The 11,345-nt window shown below is 46.5% G+C and overlaps 1 pseudogene; it reads right to left on the bottom strand.

The window, feature by feature from the left end:
* Positions 1 to 9,517: 9,517 nt before the first annotated feature.
* Positions 9,518 to 9,845, bottom strand: LOC144761389 (acyl-CoA-binding protein homolog pseudogene; annotated as a pseudogene).
* Positions 9,846 to 11,345: the final 1,500 nt, after the last annotated feature.

The raw sequence follows: 11,345 nt of genomic DNA, 5'->3' as shown, positions 1-11,345 counted from the left end.
ACACCAACAGGAATACTAGCATCCCCAGATACATTTTGCATCTCTACACCAACAGGAGAACTCACATCCCCAGCTGCCTCTTGCATCTCAACATCAACAGAAGAACTCGCATCCCCAGATGCCACTTGCTGCTCAACAACAACAGAAAGACTAGCAGCACCAGATGCCTCATGCTGCTCTACAACAGGAAGACTAGCAGCACCAGATAACCCTTGGCGCACCACAGCAATGTGATACCTTTTGGGCGCAGCCTTCACCACACTTGCCTCTTCCCGACGAGAAAAAAAGGGAAACCTTGAGGACCTAGGCTGCCGCTCAGATGGCTCTTGCCTCTCTACCGGCACATCAATGTCCCTCTCTACCACAGGCACTTCATCAGCACTAGAAGAAGAATCATCATCCGATGATACCATGCGAAGAGAAAACTCACTGCCTGAATCTTCTGCACTTACCTCATGCTCCGAATCGGAGTCAGTGTCTGGACCATGGTCAGAGGAAGACTCAAAAAGCAAACTAACAACCTGCTTAGCAGTCATCCTGCGAGCAGCCATTATCCTTACAAAGCAAGAAGACTACACACACAAGTGAACAACAACCTACACTGTGCAAAGTAAGAAGTAAACAAGGTAGAGTCTTCACACAAAAATCAATACACTCAAAAACAATTCAAATCTAACCAAATATAAGAACACTCACCAGCACCTACTCTGCTGAAACACAGCAAAAAGAAAGGAAATCCCACTAGAAAGAAAAAAAAGTATAGATTAGACAAAGTACACATCAAGCAGCAATACAAAAAAAAAGTTAACAATCAAGAAACACAAAGCCACACAAACAGCAATAACTACACTTTTCATAAAAACAAATTCATCTAGGGAAAGTAGTACAAAAAACATTTACTTACCAAGCACATGCAACTACACAAGCTGCAAAACCAGCATTAACTGAACCACAACCTACACCAAAACAAACAGCAAAAGCCTGGATCAAAAACAAAGAAGAAAAAAAAAATTAATACTACATTTCACAAACAACATAACAAATGAATAAACAACACACAAATTTACCCCCAAAATCACATCCACACAGATGGGCCATCAAAAAGGGCAAAACGGACAAAAGTACGGGTTGATTTGCCCACCGGGGGGGCAGAAAATCTAAATTTAAAATTCGACCCACCTGAAGGCGACCCTTGCCCAAGGGGTCACTTCCTACAATCTAAAATAAAATCCCTGGTGCTAGTGGGGGCATTTCCACCGCACAATCGCAATGCTGTGCGCGACCGTGAGGCAGAAATGCCCTGCAAAGAGACATCAGGAGAGAGGAAATTCACTTGCCTCTCCCCTGATGCCTCTTTGCAGCCCCAAACCCCCCACAAATATCTCAAAACCAACCTAACACCTCCGGGCGCAGGAAGCAGATGGCTTCCAGACCGCCTGGGAATCCCTGAAGATGTTGGCGCGTGCTGTGCGCGCTGACATCATCAGGGATTCTCATGGGGAGGGGGGCAGCAGAATTACTGTGGTTAACTGTGATGCTGGACAGAGGGACTTGCATCCTTGATTTTCACAAGCGCAATCCAAAAACAGTTCCTATGACCAGGAGCTTCTTTCTCCCCATCTGCTGCTCTCATCAGTCTCTGACCATTTATACACATAAGAGGCATGTGAACTCACACAGAAGACCCCCGTTTGGCCACACCCACCAACTAGCGGAGTGCACCATCTTTCCTAAATTTACCCACTATGATGGACAGCTCACTCAAGGGACCTGTGCACACATCGGTGCGATGGCATAGTAACACACACGGTCACTGGAGACAAAGCAAGCGCTCGAGTTGCAGCACAAATTCAGGAAAACATTCATCAGCCCAAAAACATTTGTGACCTTCCCACTATGATGGACAGCTCACACAAGGGACCCCTGCGCACATCTGTGCGATTGCATAGTAACGCACACATGGACACTGGAGACAAAGATGGCGCTCGAGTTGCAGCACAAATTCAGGAAAACAATCATCAGCCCAAAAACATTTGTGAGCTTCCCACTATGATGGACAGCTCACTCAAGGGACCCCTGCGCACATCGGTGCAATGGCATAATAACACACACAAAGGTCACTAGAGACAAAGCAGGTGATCGAGTTGCAGCACAAATTCAGGAAAACATTCATCAGCCCAAAAACATTTGTGACCTTTCCACTATGATGGACAGCTCACACAAGGGACCCCTGCGCACATCTGTGCGATTGCATAGTAACGCACACATGGTCACTGGAGACAAAGATGGCGCTCGAGTTGCAGAACAAATTCAGGAAAACAATCATCAGCCCAAAAACATTTGTGAGCTTCTCACTATGATGGACAGCTCACTCAAGGGACCCCTTCGCACATCGCTGCGATGGCATAGTAACACACACATGGTCACTGAGACAAAGCATGTGTTCGAATTGCAGCACAAATACAAAAAAACATTCATCAGCCCAAAAACACTAGTGAGCTTTGCCTAGGCAGGACAGGTGTGTTTTTTAGCCACTTCAGATAAACACAAAGTAAAAGTAATGAAGGACAGAGGCACTTGCATCCTTGATTAAAATGAGCACTATAATTTCATTTTCAAAATGACCCCCATCAGCATTTATTTTAAAAAAAACGGCCATTTACAAACCTAAGAGGCACGAAAACACTTCAAAGATACTGTTCCCCCAAAAAGGGGAGCGACCCTTCCCCAAGGGGCCGCTCCCCGAACAACGAAATTGGAAAATAAGAAAAAAAAATGTAAATCCCTAGCATTCCAGCTGCACGATCGCGATGGTGCCGCAGGAATGCTCTAAAGTTGAATCGAGGGAAAGGAAAAGCCTTTCCTTTCTCTCGATGAAAGTTTCAAAGCAATCCCCCCCGCCCCAGCCGCAAAACGAACCTCTTTCTGCAACGACGCGCAGGAAGCAAATGGCTTCCCTGGGCGTCGGTAAACAAAGGGAACCTCCAGTGACGTCAGCGCGCCTCGCGCGCTGATGTCATTGATGACGCGGGCGGGGAGGGCGCGTGGAGGCAGGGGAAGGTCTTCCCCTGCCATCCCCGCAGAAAAGAAGAAAATCGGGCAGACTCGGGGGGAGCGCTGGCGCTTCCCCCGAGGGTGGGGCTCATGACGAGCTGGGCTCGTCATCAGCGTGCCAGCGCCCTGCTCCATGACGAGCCCAGCTCGTCATCAGCCCCGAAGGGGTTAAAACCCATTTATTTCTTTACACCAGTAAGGATGGTGTGTGAGGGGTGGTGAGGAGTAGGACTTGAGGAAGGAGGAAAGAGTAAGAAGAGTGAGCATGGAGGTAAGACGGTAAAGGATGATGAGGAAGGAGGGTAAAGGAAGAGTGAGGGACCCCAGGACAGAGGGAGAGGGCAGGGTATCCCTCACAGCTCACTCACCTTCTCTTCTGTTGCTCGACTCGGCAATGGCATCTGGTGATGTCCGAAAAAGCTAATCCCTCAGAGGTCTGCACAGAACATCCCTCGGCTCTGAGCTGAATCCCAGGAGTAAGAGCAGAGTGTCCCTCGCAGCTCGCTCACCTTCTCCTTAGGTGCTCGGCTCAGTCAGCAGCTTAATATGTTTGTCTGACTCCGCAGATGGAAACCCTCAGACTACGCCTGCACAGATCATTCCTTGATTCTCAGGCCCAGGATGAGTCTAAGCCCACTCCAGTGAGCACAGCTCACAGCAGGACACACCCCTCCTCAGAACAGGGCTCCGTGTGGCACATGGGTCTCAACTGTCCCTTTCCTACCTCCTAACTCTGGTCTCACTCTCTGCTCCTGACCCTCACTCAGGCTCTCTGTGGACTGTGGGCTCACCCCCCACCCTTGCTCTCTCCTACCCTGCAGCTGCACACAACACCACTCTCAAACAAGAAAAATAAAAACTGCCACCTCTGGCGCCGGAGCATTTTGTAGTGGTACCTGTAGAAAGAGGCCTGAATGCTCCTCCTCTTCACATAAAGAAATGTATGGGCATATCGCCCAGAGGTATTTAAACTTTTTTAAAAGCATTTTTTTTAGGATGAACAACTGAGTGAGCATGCGTGCGGGTAAACTCTGATCCACCGGCAGTTCAGTGGAGTTTTTTTTACAGAACTTCACATTATAAGCAGAGTGTGGAGTGCCAAAAACTCAGTGAACTCCGCCGGCGGAGCGAGGTCACTGCCCACCGTTACATCTGAACAGATGCAAGCTCAGCCCCAGAGGGAACTGAGCCTCAGGAATATGGGCCTTACATTGCAGAGCTCTCAGGACAGGGTGACCGTCTAGGGATGATTTCTGCCAGGGACAGAGGACCTATCTCACTCTTGAAAGCCTGAGACAGCAAGCTGCTGATCAAGAAACAGGTGATGTCAGTGGATTTCACAGAGCTTCTTGGGAGCAGGGATTCCTTTACACTGAGGCCAGAAACCCACAACCTGCTGCCACTAGGAGAGTGGTAGTGCCACAGGTGTGTAGAGAGTTCTTATTCGGTTTGGCTCATGACATCCCCTTAGCTGGGTATCTTAGCCAGGCTAAAGCTTGGAGTCGGGTAGTCACCAACTTCTAATGGTCAGGGATGTCCCAGATGATGAAAGAGTTTTGCAACTCCTGTGCTACCTGCCAATCCAGCAGCAGAGCGGGCAGTGACCCAACGGCCCTCACAATTCCATTTCCAGTGGTTGGGGTTCCCTTTGAAAGGGTAGGTGTGGATATTTTGTAGCCCCCACACCCTCCAACAGCATCAGGGAACAGATTTATATTGGTTGTAATTAATCAAGCTACCAGGTACCCTAAAGCAATATCCCTTAGGTCTACTACTGCTCTTGCAGTGGCTAAAGCTCTCATTCATGTCTTTACCAGAGTGGGTTTCCCTAAGGAGATGGTGTTGTACAGAGGTACAAACATCATGTCTGACTAACTGAATCACTTGTGGGCAGAATGTGAAGTGACCTACAAGTTTACCACTCCAAGTCATCCACCAACAAATGCTTTAGTTGAGAGATTCAATAAAATTATGAAAGGCATGGTCATGGGACTCCCCGAAAAATGAGATGGAATATCATACTGCCATACCTACTTTTTGCCTGCAGAGAAGTACCACAGCAGGGAGTAGGGTTTTCCTCCTTTGAACTTCTGTTTGGTCATCCTGTAAGGTGACCATTGTGTCCTGTTAAGGAAAGCTGGGAGAGAACTCTCAAAGAGCCTAAGCAAGACATAGTGGACTATGTGCTCGGCCTACATTCAAGGATGGCTTAGTTCCTGGAAAACACATCTAAAAACCTTGAGGCCAGCCAAGAGCTCCAGAAGCTTTGGTATGATCAAAATTCTGCACTGGTAGAGTTCTAACCAGGGGAGAAGGTGAAGTATTTGGAGCATGTGGCTCCTAGGACCCTCATGGACGAATGGAGGGATCCCTACCCTAGCCTAGAACGAAAAGGGGAGGCCACCTATCTGGTGGACCTTGGCACTTGCAGGATCCCTAAAAGGATCATCCATGTGAACTGCATTAAACCCTATTTTTGCAGGGCTGATGTGGCCATGCTGTTGGTCACTAATGAGCATCAGGAAGAAGAAAGCAAACGTCTCCCTGACCTCCTCTCTCACAACCGTAAATATGGGTCAGTAAAAGGAGTTGTCTTCTCAGACACTCTCTCAGCCCAACAGCAGGCTGAATGCAACAGTATGAAGTGCTCTTCTCTTTGACCCCTAGTCAAACCACTGGTGTACGTATGACATGGACACTGGGGACAACCTACCTTTAAAAAATAAAATCGACAGGCAATCTGGTCATGTCAAAGAAAGAACCAAAGCTAAAGTAAGCACGATGCTGGAATTGGTAGTCACTGAACCCTCTGAGAGCCCCTGGGCCAGCCCAGTGGTCTTAGTCCCTAAACCTCATTCCAATGGTGGTAAAACAAAGCTGAGGTTTTGGGTGGACTATAGGGGCCCCAATGCAGTAACAAAGACAGCTGCACACCCTATTCCTGGGGCTGAGGAATTGATTTACATGTTAGGGGCAGCCAAATTTCTCAGTACTTTTGATTTGACATCAGGGTATTGGAAGATGGTCTGACCGCTTGAGCAAAAGAGAAATCTGCTTCTCAACCCGAGATGGGCATTATCAGTGAACTGAAAAATGCCCCAGCTACCTTCTAAAGGTTGGTGTACAGAGACCTTGTTGGGTTGGAGGATTTTAATACAGTGATTTGGAGGAGTTCTGGTCAAACCTGGTAAGTCTGGCCTTCATACCAAGAGTGAGGCTGAAAGAAAAGTTTTGGGATGTTATATTAAAACAAGCCCTGGCAAAAAATGAGGGATGCTTAACTTCTGAATTTTTAAACTTTAAATACGTTTCCCGTTTCGAGGACACCATAGATGAAATTGTCTCCCCTCTGGCACATAAACTATTCTTTCAGTTGCGCTATATGACTCTGCCCACAAAACTATTTTGTATAAAGTGGTGTAATGGATGTTTTTAATGATGATCTCTGTCCTGCATGCAATGCAGTTCAGAATCCATTGTGCATTTGCTATTCTTCTGTCCATATTACAAATCTTCGAGGAAAAAGGGATAGTCCCAATCTGTAAACTGGTCGGCCCGGGCCACTAAATTGAGGTGCTGAGAATTTTGATGAACAACACATGCAGAGTAGTGGTCTTTGGCCTTTCCAGATACCAGAATGCACTGTGGATTAAGTGTACTAAATGTATTTTATGACGCACTTATTTTTTATGTTTTAAACCTTTTTGATCTTAAACTATTTTTTGGGTATTTATGTTATGCAAGATCACCTATTTATATTTTTGCACATTACCAACAATGTGCTGTGTACTTTTGTGATCTTTGTGATCAAAATAAAGTTAATGATGTTGATGATGATATTGCTGCCTATAGCTCCACTTGGCAGGATCACCTGTTCTACCTTGGTACGGTCCTTGAGGCTCTGCACAATGCAAGAAAGTACCAGATAGGGCGGGGCTCAGTTGTATATTTTGGCCATCTTGTAGTTGGAGGCCAAGTTTAACTCTTACAGCCCAAGATCCAGGCAATTGTTAACTGGGTAGCTTCAACCACCCAGACTCAAGTCAGGGCGTTCCTTGGCTTGACTGAGTACTACCACAGGTTTGAGAAGGGATATGGGTCCATTCTGGCCTCCTCATGGAATTGACCCCTAAGAAACTGCTGAAGCAAGTAAATTGGACCGAGTGCTGTCAATATGCATTTGACATTCTGAAGGAAGCGATGTGCTCAGCACCCATTCTAAAAGTTCCTTATCAAAGCAGTTCATTGTGCAGACAGATGCCTCAAACATTGGATAGGAGCTGTCCTGTCCCAAACCAAGAATGAGGGCCATGACCAACCTATTGTTTTTGTTAGCCGGAGGTTACTCCATCGAGAGCAGCGTTGGAGTGCCAGTGAGAGGGAAGCCTTTGCTGTGCTTTGGTCCCTCAGCAAGTTGAGTCCATACTTATTTGGCTCTTACTTCCAACTGACCACAGGGCTCTCATATGGCTGATTCAAAAGAAAGAAGAAAGTCCCAAACTGTTGAGGTGGTCCATGTCCCAACTGCAGATGGAATTTATAGTGGAACACAGACCTTGGACTGACCATGCCAATGATGATTGTCTCTCCACTTAGAACATTAATCTCTTGAGTAAGGTTAGTCTCATTCTATTTCATTTGGGAGGGGTTATGAAGGAAAGGGCCTCTTTTAACATGGTAACCCCCACTTTCTAACTGGAATATGATGTGATTTCAACTGGAAGTGCTTTGGGTTCCTGCTAACCAGGTCCCCAGTGTCAGATCTCTTTCCCAAAATGTGCAATTAATCCCCCAATTGCCAATACATTTAGCACCCTCTGACAATCCTTAGTAAATTGTATCCCTTGTTCCTAGGGCATGAGGTACTAAAGAGTACTAAAGAGTACTAAAGAGGGACCCTGAGGGCTACGGCACAGATTATGATCGCCCTACTGGACCCCTCACCAAGCTCATGCAAACTGCCACTGCAGTCTGTGTGTTGTGTTGAAGAAAAAACCTGCATAGCCTGTGTGCCGTGCCTGCAGACACTACATGCAAAATAGGAAAGTCACCCCTCCAGCAGGCCTTACCGCCCTAAGGCAGGGTGCCCTATACTATGTGTGAGAGCATAAATGAAGGAGCAGATGCACCCCGGTGCTGATCAGCTCCATTACGCTTAGTACCAGTGAACAAGGACGCCATTTTAAAGCATGTGCTGGTCACTGGTGAAAATGAGTTCCCTAGATACATGATGGCTTCACTCAATATAAGGATGTTTGGTGTCAAACATCTCATAGTAATAAGCCCACACTGATGCCAGTGTCCAGTTTAGTAATAATGCACCCAGAGGGCCCTTTTGCTGGTGTACTGGCTGACTGGTTTTCAACAGCCTGCCACCAGAGATGGGTATCTGACTCACAAGGGTGAAAGCTTTTGCTCTCCTGGGACAATAAGCGAAGCCTACTCAGGCAGAGAGTACTTTGTACCCCTGACCTGCAGATTAGTATTCCAAACCCGGGGAGCTTCATAGAGGCACGCCACCTTTGATATGCACACCTGGCTTCTATCACAGGAGAGGAAATCATCCCCCTTTGTACAAAGCCCTTAGGCACCTGGACAGGTGGGACAATTAGCTAGGCAAGACAGGCATGTCCACCCTCAGGTGAGTACCACCCCTGAACTGGGCTACCAGAAGTGGATGCAAATTTTTAGAAGTGACCATCTTGGTGATGGCCAATTTAGGGTCTCTGGGACAGGTTTATGCCCACCTCGTCCAGGAAGTGTTCATATAGGGGACATAGTGACCCCAGGGATAAGTAGACCATTGTATAAAACCCTACACTCCCACTCCCGCAAACAACCCTAAATTCAGTATGTAGAGGAGCCTTGGCATTAGGAAATCAGCTGCTTCCCTGCTTCCTGCAGGCACCCCAAAGAAGACTGAGACTACTTACAACATAAAGCACCACTGCACCCGCGCTTCCTAGCCCGAGTTGAAGTGGGCCAACAGTACCAGCATTGTCCCCGCAGCCGCCTGCACCCTCTGGTTTCAGACCCCCTGTACCATGACTGCCCCTGGTGACGAAAACCCAATGCCTAAAGACACCTCTGCACCTGTCAACCCTGGCCTGCGGAGAGGATGACCGAAGGTGTCCTCACATCTCCAAGCATCATGAGGCCTAATCCCCTTTGCTGGTTCTGCCCAACTGGTCCTCCTGTCCAAGCCTACAGCCTCTTTTCTGATGGACTGATCTCCATAGACTTGAATGTGGCACCCGACCCTGTAAGACTCCTTTGCACCCAGGTGCCCCAGTGCTGCCCCAAGTGAACTGTTGGTTATATCTTGGACCATGCCCCATACTCACTTTAAGTCTAGAAGATTGGTCCAGTATGTTGCTATTGAGTGCTTGAAAGCCATACATATTTCTCATCCTTAAGTTAACATTTCAGCAAAGTGCTTCAATTATGATTCAAAGTATCAATATTCACGTAAGTTACAGTCCATACTTTTGTATGATTTCCTTTGCTTTCGATATATAGGCAGCCATGGCATCTTCCTTTGAGGTACCCTTTCTTAGATTCCATGCTTCCCATTTGGCCTTTGCCTTCAAATCTAGCATTCCAGGAGCATCTATATTGATGCCACCAACAGTGGCTTGCTTGTAAAGCCCATACAGTTCCTTCAGTTCGTCATCGGGTGGTCTTGTTTTCACTTTTTTTACATCATCTGCAATCTTCTCAAACTCTTCCTGGAGAGACATTTTGGCCAGTGGTTCGCAGCAGGCGCGGATGCTGAGTCTGCACTGCACGTCTTCCCAGTCAGATGATTCAAAGTATCAAATTCACCTGACACTGGGAAAAACACCCCTTCACCAGGATAACTCAGTACCTCCAGAGGCAACCTGTCGGTGTTGCCTTGGACCTTGCCCCATACTCACCTTAAGTCCCAGGGAAGGCTCATGCAAGTAGTTGTTAAGTGACTGTATGCAGCGTATATTTCCTTCCTAGGTCAACATTGCTACAAAGTGCTTCAATTGCGATTTAAAGTACCAAAAACCTGGTTTCTTCAAACCTGCTATGCTAAAAAGTACTTACCTGATTTTGGTGACCTTGGTGCCTTAAATTACATAAATATAAGCGTTATTAGTGAAATATGAGGTCATGGATTGAAATTATAGCATCCCTTGGGAGAAAAGAATACATAGCAGCATCAATAGGAACTCTGTGCCCCACTCCCAAGTGACACCCTTCATTGGGTTCACACTGTCGCAGAGGCTGTGTCTCTCCTGACATAAGTTTTGCCTCTGAACTCTGTCTATTATAATTTTTAGGCTCAAAGGCAACATTTCACCACAGCTGCTAGGATCCATGAATCCAACAAATTTAAGGCAGGTCTCTTTGTTATTGCACCAGCACTAGAAGTGTGCCGTCATGGTCCTTATAATAGAAGGCGTCACAAGCATCTGCAACTGCCTGTATGATACTAAAGTGCCCAGGGAATGCAAGCAACCACATAAATGGATGTTTTTGTTTTCAAGGCACTTTCTCTAATCCAGCACCCAGCCTGTGGTGTGCTTCTGATGCCTGTGAGGGGGTGAAACCTCTTATCAATCCACCAGGAGGGAAAAAAAGACTGTTTCAATTTTCGGGACATGGCATATGACCCAATGCCTGGATGGAACAGACCCCATTAAATATTTAAAAGAGAACTCGGATGTGTTGTCTGTTTTATACAGTGAGAGGGTGTATTGGGAGTTAGCTTCCAATTAGCTCCTAGCTGTGCTAGAAAGGCTGTGTGTGATTTAAGGGTGAGGGTATGACCTGATGCCATGCATTAAGGTATCAGACCCTATGCCCCATACGTTTAATTATGTTGTTATTATCCATGGTGTTTAGTGGTGATTTATGCCCCGCATAGAGATCACACTGAAAGCAAGTCTCCGAAACTGCTTCCACAGGGCAGAGAGACTTTTGGTTATAAACAGTGTTTCTGTATAGAAACCCCTAATAGAAGGACCAACCCCAAACTCCATTCTTCATTTGTGTTTTTTTTTTATTCTTGATGTGTAGTGATGCCTTTTGCCTGTGGGGGGTGACAGGGGAGAACCACAGCCAGTCCACTCCCTTTTTTTAAAAATATTTTTATTCCAAATTTTTTTTTTTACAGCATTTATTCCCCCCACCCCCTGCACAGGACAATTTAACACACTTACGGACATGTTGGAAATAATATATACATACAAATATTCTATAATGCAAAATTAAAGCTAAAAGAAAAAAAAACCTTGAGGGAAAAAAAATGAAAAGGAAAG

Source organism: Lissotriton helveticus, chromosome 6 (genome assembly GCF_964261635.1).
Source record: "Lissotriton helveticus chromosome 6, aLisHel1.1, whole genome shotgun sequence".
Classification (NCBI taxonomy): Eukaryota; Metazoa; Chordata; class Amphibia; order Caudata; family Salamandridae; genus Lissotriton; species Lissotriton helveticus.
This window is presented reverse-complemented; position numbering and strand designations above follow the sequence as displayed.